The following is a 12,739-nucleotide window of genomic DNA, read 5'->3' on the forward strand; positions in this document are numbered from 1 at the left end:
AAGCCTATACTTGCATAAACCACAAGTGAAGATAAACAATCTTTGGACAACACCCACCAGTGGGACTCGAACCCAGAAAGCACAACTACCTTCCAGTAGCTGGCATAACTAGTATGCTTTAACCCACTACGCCATCAGACCTTACAAAAGAAGTAGATAGTTCGAGATATATATATCTCAAACATCTCTACCTCCCGAAGGCACCAGATGAGTGAGGGGTCAGTCTGCAATTTTCGTCAAGCCACTGTCAATGTGAGAGAACTCGTGTCCAGCTTATAAGCCTATACTTGCATAAACCACAAGTGAAGATAAACAATCTTTGGACAACACCCACCAGTGGGACTCGAACCCAGAAAGCACAACTACCTTCCAGTAGCTGGCATAACTAGTATGCTTTAACCCACTACGCCATCAGACCTTACAAAAGAAGTAGATAGTTCGAGATATATATATCTCAAACATCTCTACCTCCCGAAGGCACCAGATGAGTGAGGGGTCAGTCTGCAATTTTCGTCAAGCCACTGTCAATGTGAGAGAACTCGTGTCCAGCTTATAAGCCTATACTTGCATAAACCACAAGTGAAGATAAACAATCTTTGGACAACACCCACCAGTGGGACTCGAACCCAGAAAGCACAACTACCTTCCAGTAGCTGGCATAACTAGTATGCTTTAACCCACTACGCCATCAGACCTTACAAAAGAAGTAGATAGTTCGAGATATATATATCTCAAACATCTCTACCTCCCGAAGGCACCAGATGAGTGAGGGGTCAGTCTGCAATTTTCGTCAAGCCACTGTCAATGTGAGAGAACTCGTGTCCAGCTTATAAGCCTATACTTGCATAAACCACAAGTGAAGATAAACAATCTTTGGACAACACCCACCAGTGGGACTCGAACCCAGAAAGCACAACTACCTTCCAGTAGCTGGCATAACTAGTATGCTTTAACCCACTACGCCATCAGACCTTACAAAAGAAGTAGATAGTTCGAGATATATATATCTCAAACATCTCTACCTCCCGAAGGCACCAGATGAGTGAGGGGTCAGTCTGCAATTTTCGTCAAGCCACTGTCAATGTGAGAGAACTCGTGTCCAGCTTATAAGCCTATACTTGCATAAACCACAAGTGAAGATAAACAATCTTTGGACAACACCCACCAGTGGGACTCGAACCCAGAAAGCACAACTACCTTCCAGTAGCTGGCATAACTAGTATGCTTTAACCCACTACGCCATCAGACCTTACAAAAGAAGTAGATAGTTCGAGATATATATATCTCAAACATCTCTACCTCCCGAAGGCACCAGATGAGTGAGGGGTCAGTCTGCAATTTTCGTCAAGCCACTGTCAATGTGAGAGAACTCGTGTCCAGCTTATAAGCCTATACTTGCATAAACCACAAGTGAAGATAAACAATCTTTGGACAACACCCACCAGTGGGACTCGAACCCAGAAAGCACAACTACCTTCCAGTAGCTGGCATAACTAGTATGCTTTAACCCACTACGCCATCAGACCTTACAAAAGAAGTAGATAGTTCGAGATATATATATCTCAAACATCTCTACCTCCCGAAGGCACCAGATGAGTGAGGGGTCAGTCTGCAATTTTCGTCAAGCCACTGTCAATGTGAGAGAACTCGTGTCCAGCTTATAAGCCTATACTTGCATAAACCACAAGTGAAGATAAACAATCTTTGGACAACACCCACCAGTGGGACTCGAACCCAGAAAGCACAACTACCTTCCAGTAGCTGGCATAACTAGTATGCTTTAACCCACTACGCCATCAGACCTTACAAAAGAAGTAGATAGTTCGAGATATATATATCTCAAACATCTCTACCTCCCGAAGGCACCAGATGAGTGAGGGGTCAGTCTGCAATTTTCGTCAAGCCAATGTCAATGTGAGAGAACTCGTGTCCAGCTTATAAGCCTATACTTGCATAAACCACAAGTGAAGATAAACAATCTTTGGACAACACCCACCAGTGGGACTCGAACCCAGAAAGCACAACTACCTTCCAGTAGCTGGCATAACTAGTATGCTTTAACCCACTACGCCATCAGACCTTACAAAAGAAGTAGATAGTTCGAGATATATATATCTCAAACATCTCTACCTCCCGAAGGCACCAGATGAGTGAGGGGTCAGTCTGCAATTTTCGTCAAGCCACTGTCAATGTGAGAGAACTCGTGTCCAGCTTATAAGCCTATACTTGCATAAACCACAAGTGAAGATAAACAATCTTTGGACAACACCCACCAGTGGGACTCGAACCCAGAAAGCACAACTACCTTCCAGTAGCTGGCATAACTAGTATGCTTTAACCCACTACGCCATCAGACCTTACAAAAGAAGTAGATAGTTCGAGATATATATATCTCAAACATCTCTACCTCCCGAAGGCACCAGATGAGTGAGGGGTCAGTCTGCAATTTTCGTCAAGCCACTGTCAATGTGAGAGAACTCGTGTCCAGCTTATAAGCCTATACTTGCATAAACCACAAGTGAAGATAAACAATCTTTGGACAACACCCACCAGTGGGACTCGAACCCAGAAAGCACAACTACCTTCCAGTAGCTGGCATAACTAGTATGCTTTAACCCACTACGCCATCAGACCTTACAAAAGAAGTAGATAGTTCGAGATATATATATCTCAAACATCTCTACCTCCCGAAGGCACCAGATGAGTGAGGGGTCAGTCTGCAATTTTCGTCAAGCCACTGTCAATGTGAGAGAACTCGTGTCCAGCTTATAAGCCTATACTTGCATAAACCACAAGTGAAGATAAACAATCTTTGGACAACACCCACCAGTGGGACTCGAACCCAGAAAGCACAACTACCTTCCAGTAGCTGGCATAACTAGTATGCTTTAACCCACTACGCCATCAGACCTTACAAAAGAAGTAGATAGTTCGAGATATATATATCTCAAACATCTCTACCTCCCGAAGGCACCAGATGAGTGAGGGGTCAGTCTGCAATTTTCGTCAAGCCACTGTCAATGTGAGAGAACTCGTGTCCAGCTTATAAGCCTATACTTGCATAAACCACAAGTGAAGATAAACAATCTTTGGACAACACCCACCAGTGGGACTCGAACCCAGAAAGCACAACTACCTTCCAGTAGCTGGCATAACTAGTATGCTTTAACCCACTACGCCATCAGACCTTACAAAAGAAGTAGATAGTTCGAGATATATATATCTCAAACATCTCTACCTCCCGAAGGCACCAGATGAGTGAGGGGTCAGTCTGCAATTTTCGTCAAGCCACTGTCAATGTGAGAGAACTCGTGTCCAGCTTATAAGCCTATACTTGCATAAACCACAAGTGAAGATAAACAATCTTTGGACAACACCCACCAGTGGGACTCGAACCCAGAAAGCACAACTACCTTCCAGTAGCTGGCATAACTAATATGCTTTAACCCACTACGCCATCAGACCTTACAAAAGAAGTAGATAGTTCGAGATATATATATCTCAAACATCTCTACCTCCCGAAGGCACCAGATGAGTGAGGGGTCAGTCTGCAATTTTCGTCAAGCCACTGTCAATGTGAGAGAACTCGTGTCCAGCTTATAAGCCTATACTTGCATAAACCACAAGTGAAGATAAACAATCTTTGGACAACACCCACCAGTGGGACTCGAACCCAGAAAGCACAACTACCTTCCAGTAGCTGGCATAACTAGTATGCTTTAACCCACTACGCCATCAGACCTTACAAAAGAAGTAGATAGTTCGAGATATATATATCTCAAACATCTCTACCTCCCGAAGGCACCAGATGAGTGAGGGGTCAGTCTGCAATTTTCGTCAAGCCACTGTCAATGTGAGAGAACTCGTGTCCAGCTTATAAGCCTATACTTGCATAAACCACAAGTGAAGATAAACAATCTTTGGACAACACCCACCAGTGGGACTCGAACCCAGAAAGCACAACTACCTTCCAGTAGCTGGCATAACTAGTATGCTTTAACCCACTACGCCATCAGACCTTACAAAAGAAGTAGATAGTTCGAGATATATATATCTCAAACATCTCTACCTCCCGAAGGCACCAGATGAGTGAGGGGTCAGTCTGCAATTTTCGTCAAGCCACTGTCAATGTGAGAGAACTCGTGTCCAGCTTATAAGCCTATACTTGCATAAACCACAAGTGAAGATAAACAATCTTTGGACAACACCCACCAGTGGGACTCGAACCCAGAAAGCACAACTACCTTCCAGTAGCTGGCATAACTAGTATGCTTTAACCCACTACGCCATCAGACCTTACAAAAGAAGTAGATAGTTCGAGATATATATATCTCAAACATCTCTACCTCCCGAAGGCACCAGATGAGTGAGGGGTCAGTCTGCAATTTTCGTCAAGCCACTGTCAATGTGAGAGAACTCGTGTCCAGCTTATAAGCCTATACTTGCATAAACCACAAGTGAAGATAAACAATCTTTGGACAACACCCACCAGTGGGACTCGAACCCAGAAAGCACAACTACCTTCCAGTAGCTGGCATAACTAGTATGCTTTAACCCACTACGCCATCAGACCTTACAAAACTGGTGGGTCCCACTGGTGGGTGTTGTCCAAAGATTGTTTATCTTCACTTGTGGTTTATGCAAGTATAGGCTTATAAGCTGGACACGAGTTCTCTCACATTGACAGTGGCTTGACGAAAATTGCAGACTGACCCCTCACTCATCTGGTGCCTTCGGGAGGTAGAGATGTTTGAGATATATATATCTCGAACTATCTACTTCTTTTGTAAGGTCTGATGGCGTAGTGGGTTAAAGCATACTAGTTATGCCAGCTACTGGAAGGTAGTTGTGCTTTCTGGGTTCGAGTCCCACTGGTGGGTGTTGTCCAAAGATTGTTTATCTTCACTTGTGGTTTATGCAAGTATAGGCTTATAAGCTGGACACGAGTTCTCTCACATTGACAGTGGCTTGACGAAAATTGCAGACTGACCCCTCACTCATCTGGTGCCTTCGGGAGGTAGAGATGTTTGAGATATATATATCTCGAACTATCTACTTCTTTTGTAAGGTCTGATGGCGTAGTGGGTTAAAGCATACTAGTTATGCCAGCTACTGGAAGGTAGTTGTGCTTTCTGGGTTCGAGTCCCACTGGTGGGTGTTGTCCAAAGATTGTTTATCTTCACTTGTGGTTTATGCAAGTATAGGCTTATAAGCTGGACACGAGTTCTCTCACATTGACAGTGGCTTGACGAAAATTGCAGACTGACCCCTCACTCATCTGGTGCCTTCGGGAGGTAGAGATGTTTGAGATATATATATCTCGAACTATCTACTTCTTTTGTAAGGTCTGATGGCGTAGTGGGTTAAAGCATACTAGTTATGCCAGCTACTGGAAGGTAGTTGTGCTTTCTGGGTTCGAGTCCCACTGGTGGGTGTTGTCCAAAGATTGTTTATCTTCACTTGTGGTTTATGCAAGTATAGGCTTATAAGCTGGACACGAGTTCTCTCACATTGACAGTGGCTTGACGAAAATTGCAGACTGACCCCTCACTCATCTGGTGCCTTCGGGAGGTAGAGATGTTTGAGATATATATATCTCGAACTATCTACTTCTTTTGTAAGGTCTGATGGCGTAGTGGGTTAAAGCATACTAGTTATGCCAGCTACTGGAAGGTAGTTGTGCTTTCTGGGTTCGAGTCCCACTGGTGGGTGTTGTCCAAAGATTGTTTATCTTCACTTGTGGTTTATGCAAGTATAGGCTTATAAGCTGGACACGAGTTCTCTCACATTGACAGTGGCTTGACGAAAATTGCAGACTGACCCCTCACTCATCTGGTGCCTTCGGGAGGTAGAGATGTTTGAGATATATATATCTCGAACTATCTACTTCTTTTGTAAGGTCTGATGGCGTAGTGGGTTAAAGCATACTAGTTATGCCAGCTACTGGAAGGTAGTTGTGCTTTCTGGGTTCGAGTCCCACTGGTGGGTGTTGTCCAAAGATTGTTTATCTTCACTTGTGGTTTATGCAAGTATAGGCTTATAAGCTGGACACGAGTTCTCTCACATTGACAGTGGCTTGACGAAAATTGCAGACTGACCCCTCACTCATCTGGTGCCTTCGGGAGGTAGAGATGTTTGAGATATATATATCTCGAACTATCTACTTCTTTTGTAAGGTCTGATGGCGTAGTGGGTTAAAGCATACTAGTTATGCCAGCTACTGGAAGGTAGTTGTGCTTTCTGGGTTCGAGTCTCACTGGTGGGTGTTGTCCAAAGATTGTTTATCTTCACTTGTGGTTTATGCAAGTATAGGCTTATAAGCTGGACACGAGTTCTCTCACATTGACAGTGGCTTGACGAAAATTGCAGACTGACCCCTCACTCATCTGGTGCCTTCGGGAGGTAGAGATGTTTGAGATATATATATCTCGAACTATCTACTTCTTTTGTAAGGTCTGATGGCGTAGTGGGTTAAAGCATACTAGTTATGCCAGCTACTGGAAGGTAGTTGTGCTTTCTGGGTTCGAGTCCCACTGGTGGGTGTTGTCCAAAGATTGTTTATCTTCACTTGTGGTTTATGCAAGTATAGGCTTATAAGCTGGACACGAGTTCTCTCACATTGACAGTGGCTTGACGAAAATTGCAGACTGACCCCTCACTCATCTGGTGCCTTCGGGAGGTAGAGATGTTTGAGATATATATATCTCGAACTATCTACTTCTTTTGTAAGGTCTGATGGCGTAGTGGGTTAAAGCATACTAGTTATGCCAGCTACTGGAAGGTAGTTGTGCTTTCTGGGTTCGAGTCCCACTGGTGGGTGTTGTCCAAAGATTATATATATATATATATATATGTATATGTATATGTATATATATATATATATATATATATATATATATATATATATATATAAATATATATATATATATATATATATATATAAATATATATATATATATATATATATATATATATATATATATATATATATATATATATATATATATATATATATATATATATATATATATATATGAAAATGAAAACTCACACCCCAGAAGTGACTCGAACCCATACTCCCAGAAGCAACGCAACTGGTAACTACAGGGCGCCTTAATCCGCTTGACCATCACGGCCGTCAAAAGGAAGTGATAGCCGAGGCTATTTGAGCCACTTCCCCGACGGCAACTCGGATGGTAATCTTGGGCATAGCATTTCACCAAATCACCTCATTCTTTGGGGCACACGTGAGGAACACAAATGCGAACAAGCCTGAATGGTCCCCAGGACTATATGCGAATGAAAACTCACACCCCAGAAGTGACTCGAACCCATACTCCCAGAAGCAACGCAACTGGTAACTACAGGGCGCCTTAATCCGCTTGACCATCACGGCCGTCAAAAGGAAGTGATAGCCGAGGCTATTTGAGCCACTTCCCCGACGGCAACTCGGATGGTAATCTTGGGCATAGCATTTCACCAAATCACCTCATTGATGGTCAAGCGGATTAAGGCGCCCTGTAGTTACCAGTTGCGTTGCTTCTGGGAGTATGGGTTCGAGTCACTTCTGGGGTGTGAGTTTTCATTCGCATATAGTCCTGGGGACCATTCAGGCTTGTTCGCATTTGTGTTCCTCACGTGTGCCCCAAAGAATGAGGTGATTTGGTGAAATGCTATGCCCAAGATTACCATCCGAGTTGCCGTCGGGGAAGTGGCTCAAATAGCCTCGGCTATCACTTCCTTTTGACGGCCGTGATGGTCAAGCGGATTAAGGCGCCCTGTAGTTACCAGTTGCGTTGCTTCTGGGAGTATGGGTTCGAGTCACTTCTGGGGTGTGAGTTTTCATTCGCATATAGTCCTGGGGACCATTCAGGCTTGTTCGCATTTGTGTTCCTCACGTGTGCCCCAAAGAATGAGGTGATTTGGTGAAACGCTATGCCCAAGATTACCATCCGAGTTGCCGTCGGGGAAGTGGCTCAAATAGCCTCGGCTATCACTTCCTTTTGACGGCCGTGATGGTCAAGCGGATTAAGGCGCCCTGTAGTTACCAGTTGCGTTGCTTCTGGGAGTATGGGTTCGAGTCACTTCTGGGGTGTGAGTTTTCATTCGCATATAGTCCTGGGGACCATTCAGGCTTGTTCGCATTTGTGTTCCTCACGTGTGCCCCAAAGAATGAGGTGATTTGGTGAAATGCTATGCCCAAGATTACCATCCGAGTTGCCGTCGGGGAAGTGGCTCAAATAGCCTCGGCTATCACTTCCTTTTGACGGCCGTGATGGTCAAGCGGATTAAGGCGCCCTGTAGTTACCAGTTGCGTTGCTTCTGGGAGTATGGGTTCGAGTCACTTCTGGGGTGTGAGTTTTCATTCGCATATAGTCCTGGGGACCATTCAGGCTTGTTCGCATATATATATATATATATATATATATATATATATATGTATATGTATATGTATATGTATATATATATATATATATATATATATATATATATATATATATATATATATATATATATATATATATATATATATATATATAATAGAAATGTTCGTTAGTTCAAAATCGCTAATCTCCGAAAGTTCGTCACCGATTGCTTTGAAATTTTCAGACAATGTTCCATTCGCATCTGAGCAATTTCTTATATACTTATTATATTGATGTCACGTATGTGACGGAAAAAACTTGTTTTTTTTTTAAACTGTGTTTCATGTGAGAGAAATCATCGAAACCTCTTTACCGATTGGTTTGAAATTTTGACACGACGTTGCATTCGAATAGGCGCTTTTTTCTATATACTTACTATATACACGTCTTACCTGTGACCGGAAAAAACATGATTTTTTTGAAAAACATCGCCATCTCAGAAACTTGTGTAAGGAATCATTCATAACTTTGTATACCACATATGTCAGGCCAATCCTGGAGTATGCAGCCTCAGCATGGAGTCCATATCTAGTCAAGAATAAGACTAAACTGGAAAAGGTTCAAAGGTTTGCCACCAGACTAGTTCCCGAGCTGAGAGATATGAGCCACGAGGAGAGACTACGGGAATTAAACCTCACTTCGCTGGAAGATAGAAGAGTTAGGGGGGGACATGATCACCACATTCCAGATTCTCAAGGGAATTGATAGGGTAGATAAAGACAGGCTATTTAACACAAGGGGCACACGCACAGGTGGAAACTGAGTGCTCAAATGAGCCACAGAGATATTAGAAAGAACTTTTTTAGTGTCAGAGTGGTTGATAAATGATATGCATTAGGAAGAGATGTGGTGGAGGGTGACTCCATGCACAGTTTCAAATGAAGATATGATAGAGCTCAATAGGCTCAGGAACCTGTACACCTGTTGATTGACGGTTGAGAGGCGGGACCAAAGAGCCAGAGCTCAACCCCTGCAAGCACAGTTAGATGAGTACAATTAGGTGAGTACACACACACACTGACAGGATCTCACCATGGGTACTGAAAGAGTGTGCAGTGGTACTTTGCTTGCCACTCTCCATAGTGTATAGTAGGTCACTAGAGACGGGAGACCTACCAGAAATATGGAAGATGGCGAATGTGGTCCCAATATACAAAAAGGGCGACAGGCAAGAGGCACTGAACTACAGGCCAGTGTCCTTGACTTGTATACCATGCAAGGTGATGGAGAAGATCGTGAGGAAAAAACTTGTAACACATCTGGAGAGACTTGTCAGACTTCATGACAAATCGACAACATGGATTCAGGGAGGGTAAATCTTGCCTTACTGGCTTAATAGAATTCTACGACCAGGTGACAAAAGTTAAGCAAGAAAGAGAAGGCTGGGCGGACTGCATTTTCTTGGATTGTCGGAAAGCCTTTGACACAGTACCGCATAAGAGGCTGGTACATAATCTAGAGAGACAGGCAGGTGTAGCTGGTAAGGTGCTCCAGTGAATAAGGGAGTACCTAAGCAATATTAAGCACAGAGTTACGGTGAGGGGCGAGACTTCGGATTGTCGTGAAGTCACCAGTGGAGTCCCACAGGGCTCTGTACTCGGTCCTATCTTGTTTCTGATATATGTAAATGATCTCCCGGAGGATATAGATTCATTTCTCTCAATGTTTTCTGACGATGCCAAAATTATGAGAAGGATTAAAACAGAGGAGGACTGTTTCAGGCTTCAAGAAGACCTAGACAAGCTGAAGGAAAGGTCGAACAAATAGTTGTTAGAGTTTAACCCAAGCAAATGTAATGAAGATAGGCGTAAGGAGCAGGAGGCCAGATACTACGTATCATCTGGGAGATGAAACTCTTCATGAGTTAGAGAGAGAAAAAGACTTGGGGGTTGACATCACGCCAGACCTGTCCCCTGCAGCCCATATCAAGAGGATAACATCAGCGGCATATGCCAGGCTGGCCAACATAAGAACGGCATTCAAAAACTTGCGTAAGGAATCATTCAGAACTTTGTATACCACATATGTCAGGCCAATCCTGGAGTACGTAGCCCCAGCATGGAGTCCATATCTAGTCAAGGATAAGACCAAACTGGAAAAGGTTCAAAGGTTTGCCACCAGACTAGTACCCGAGCTGAGAGGTATGAGCTACGAGGAGAGGCTGCGGGAAATAAACCTCATTTCGCTGGAAGACAGAAGAGTTAGGGGGGACATGATCACCACATTCAAGATTCTCAAGGAAATTGATAGGGTAGATAAAGACAGGCTATTTAACACAAGGGGCACACGCACTAGGGGACACAGGTGGAAACTGAGTGCCCAAATGAGCCTTACCTTGAGGTTACCTAGAGGTGCTTGCGGGGCTTAGCGTCCCCGCGGCCCGGTCGTCGACCAGGCCTCCTGGTTGCCGGACTGATCAACCAGGCAGTTGGACGCGGCTGCTCGCAGCCTGACGTATGAGTCACAGCCTGGTTGATCAGGTATCCTTTGGAGGTGCTTATCCAGTTCTCTCTTGAACACTGTGAGGGTTCGGCCAGTTATGCCCCTTATGTGTAGTGGAAGCGTGTTGAACAGTCTCGGACCTCTGATGTTGATAGAGTTCTCTCTCCAAGTACCTGTTGCACCCCTGTTTTTCAACGGGGGTATTCTGCACATCCTGCCATGTCTTCTGGTCTCATGTGATGTTATTTCTGTGTGCAGGTTTGGGACCAGCCCCTCTAACATTTGCCACGTGTAAATTATTATGTACCTCTCCCGCCTGCGCTCAAGTGAGTACAGTTTTAGGCTCTTTAGTCGGTCCCAATAGTTTAGATGTTTTACTGAGTGGATTCTAGCAGTAAAGAATCTCTGCACGCTCTCCAGGTCAGCAATTTCTCCAGCTTTGAAAGGTGCTGTCATTGTGCAGCAGTACTCTACTCTAGAGAGCACAAGCGTTTTGAAAAGTATCATCATCGGTATAGCATCTCTAGTGTGAAAAGTTCTTGTTATCCAACCTGTCACTTTTCTTGCAGTTGTGACGGCTACTTTATTGTGTTCTTTAAAGGTAGGGTCTTCCGACATGAGTACACCCAGATCCTTTACATTGCCTTTTCGTTCTATGTTATGATTTGCCTGAGTTTTGTACGTGGTTTCCGTTTTTATATTTTCATTTTTTCCATAGCGCATGAGCTGGAACTTATCTTCGTTAAACACCATATTATTTTCTGTAGCCCATAGAAAGACCTGATCTACATCTGATTGGAGGTTCGCCGTGTCCTCTATGTTGCCTACTCTCATGAAGATCCTAGTGTCATCTGCAAAGGATGATACAGTGCTTGGATGATACAAAGGTTGTGTTCTTGTCTATGTCCGATATGAGGATGATAAAAAGTACTGGAGCAAGCACAGTACCCTGGGGGACTGAGCTCTTCACGGTTGATGGGCTGGATTTTATTTTGTTGACTATTACACATTGGGTTCTGTTGGTCAGGAAATTGTAGATCCATCTGCCTATTTTTCCGGTAATTCCTTTGAACGCATTTTATGTGCAATAACACAATGGTCACTTTTATCAAAAGCTTTTGCGAAGTCTGTGTAAATTACATCAGCGTTTTGTTTGTCTTTCATAGCATCTAATGCCATATCATAGTGGTCCAGCAACTGCGACAGGCAAGAGCGCCCTGTTCTGAAACCATGTTGTCCGGGGTTATGGAGATGCTGTGATTCCATGTATTTTGTGATCTTACTTCTTAGCACTCTCTCAAAATTTTTTATGATGTGCGATGTTAGTGCTATCGGTCTGTAATTTTTTGCCTCTGCCTTATTTCCTCCTTTATGAAGTGGTGCTATCTCTGCTGTTTTTATTATATCAGGAATAACGCCAGTATCTAGGCTTTGTCTCCACAGAATGTCGAGGGCCTGCGATAGTGGTTTTTTACAGTTCTTTATGAATATGGAGTTCCAAGAATCCGGGCCTGGTGCAGAGTGCATAGGCATACTGTTTATGGCTTCTTCAAAATCCAGTGAGGATAGGGTGACGTCTGATATATGATTTGATGTTGGTATCATATCCATGAAAAATTCATTTGGGTTATCAATCTTTAGTGTGTTTAATGGCTCGCTGAACACAGAGTCGTACTGCTTCCTCAGTAGCTCGCTCATTTCTTTGTTGTCATCGGTGAAAGTTCCATCTCCCTTTCGCAGGGGCCCGATACTAGATGTGGTTTTTGATCTTGATTTTGCATAGGAGAAAAAATATTTCGGATTTCTCTCTATTTCACTGATGGCCTTTTGCTCTCTTTGCCTCTCCTGGGTTTTGTATGATTCTTGTAGCT

The sequence above is a fragment of the Procambarus clarkii genome, chromosome 48 (assembly GCF_040958095.1).
Source record: "Procambarus clarkii isolate CNS0578487 chromosome 48, FALCON_Pclarkii_2.0, whole genome shotgun sequence".
Lineage (NCBI taxonomy): Eukaryota > Metazoa > Arthropoda > Malacostraca > Decapoda > Cambaridae > Procambarus > Procambarus clarkii.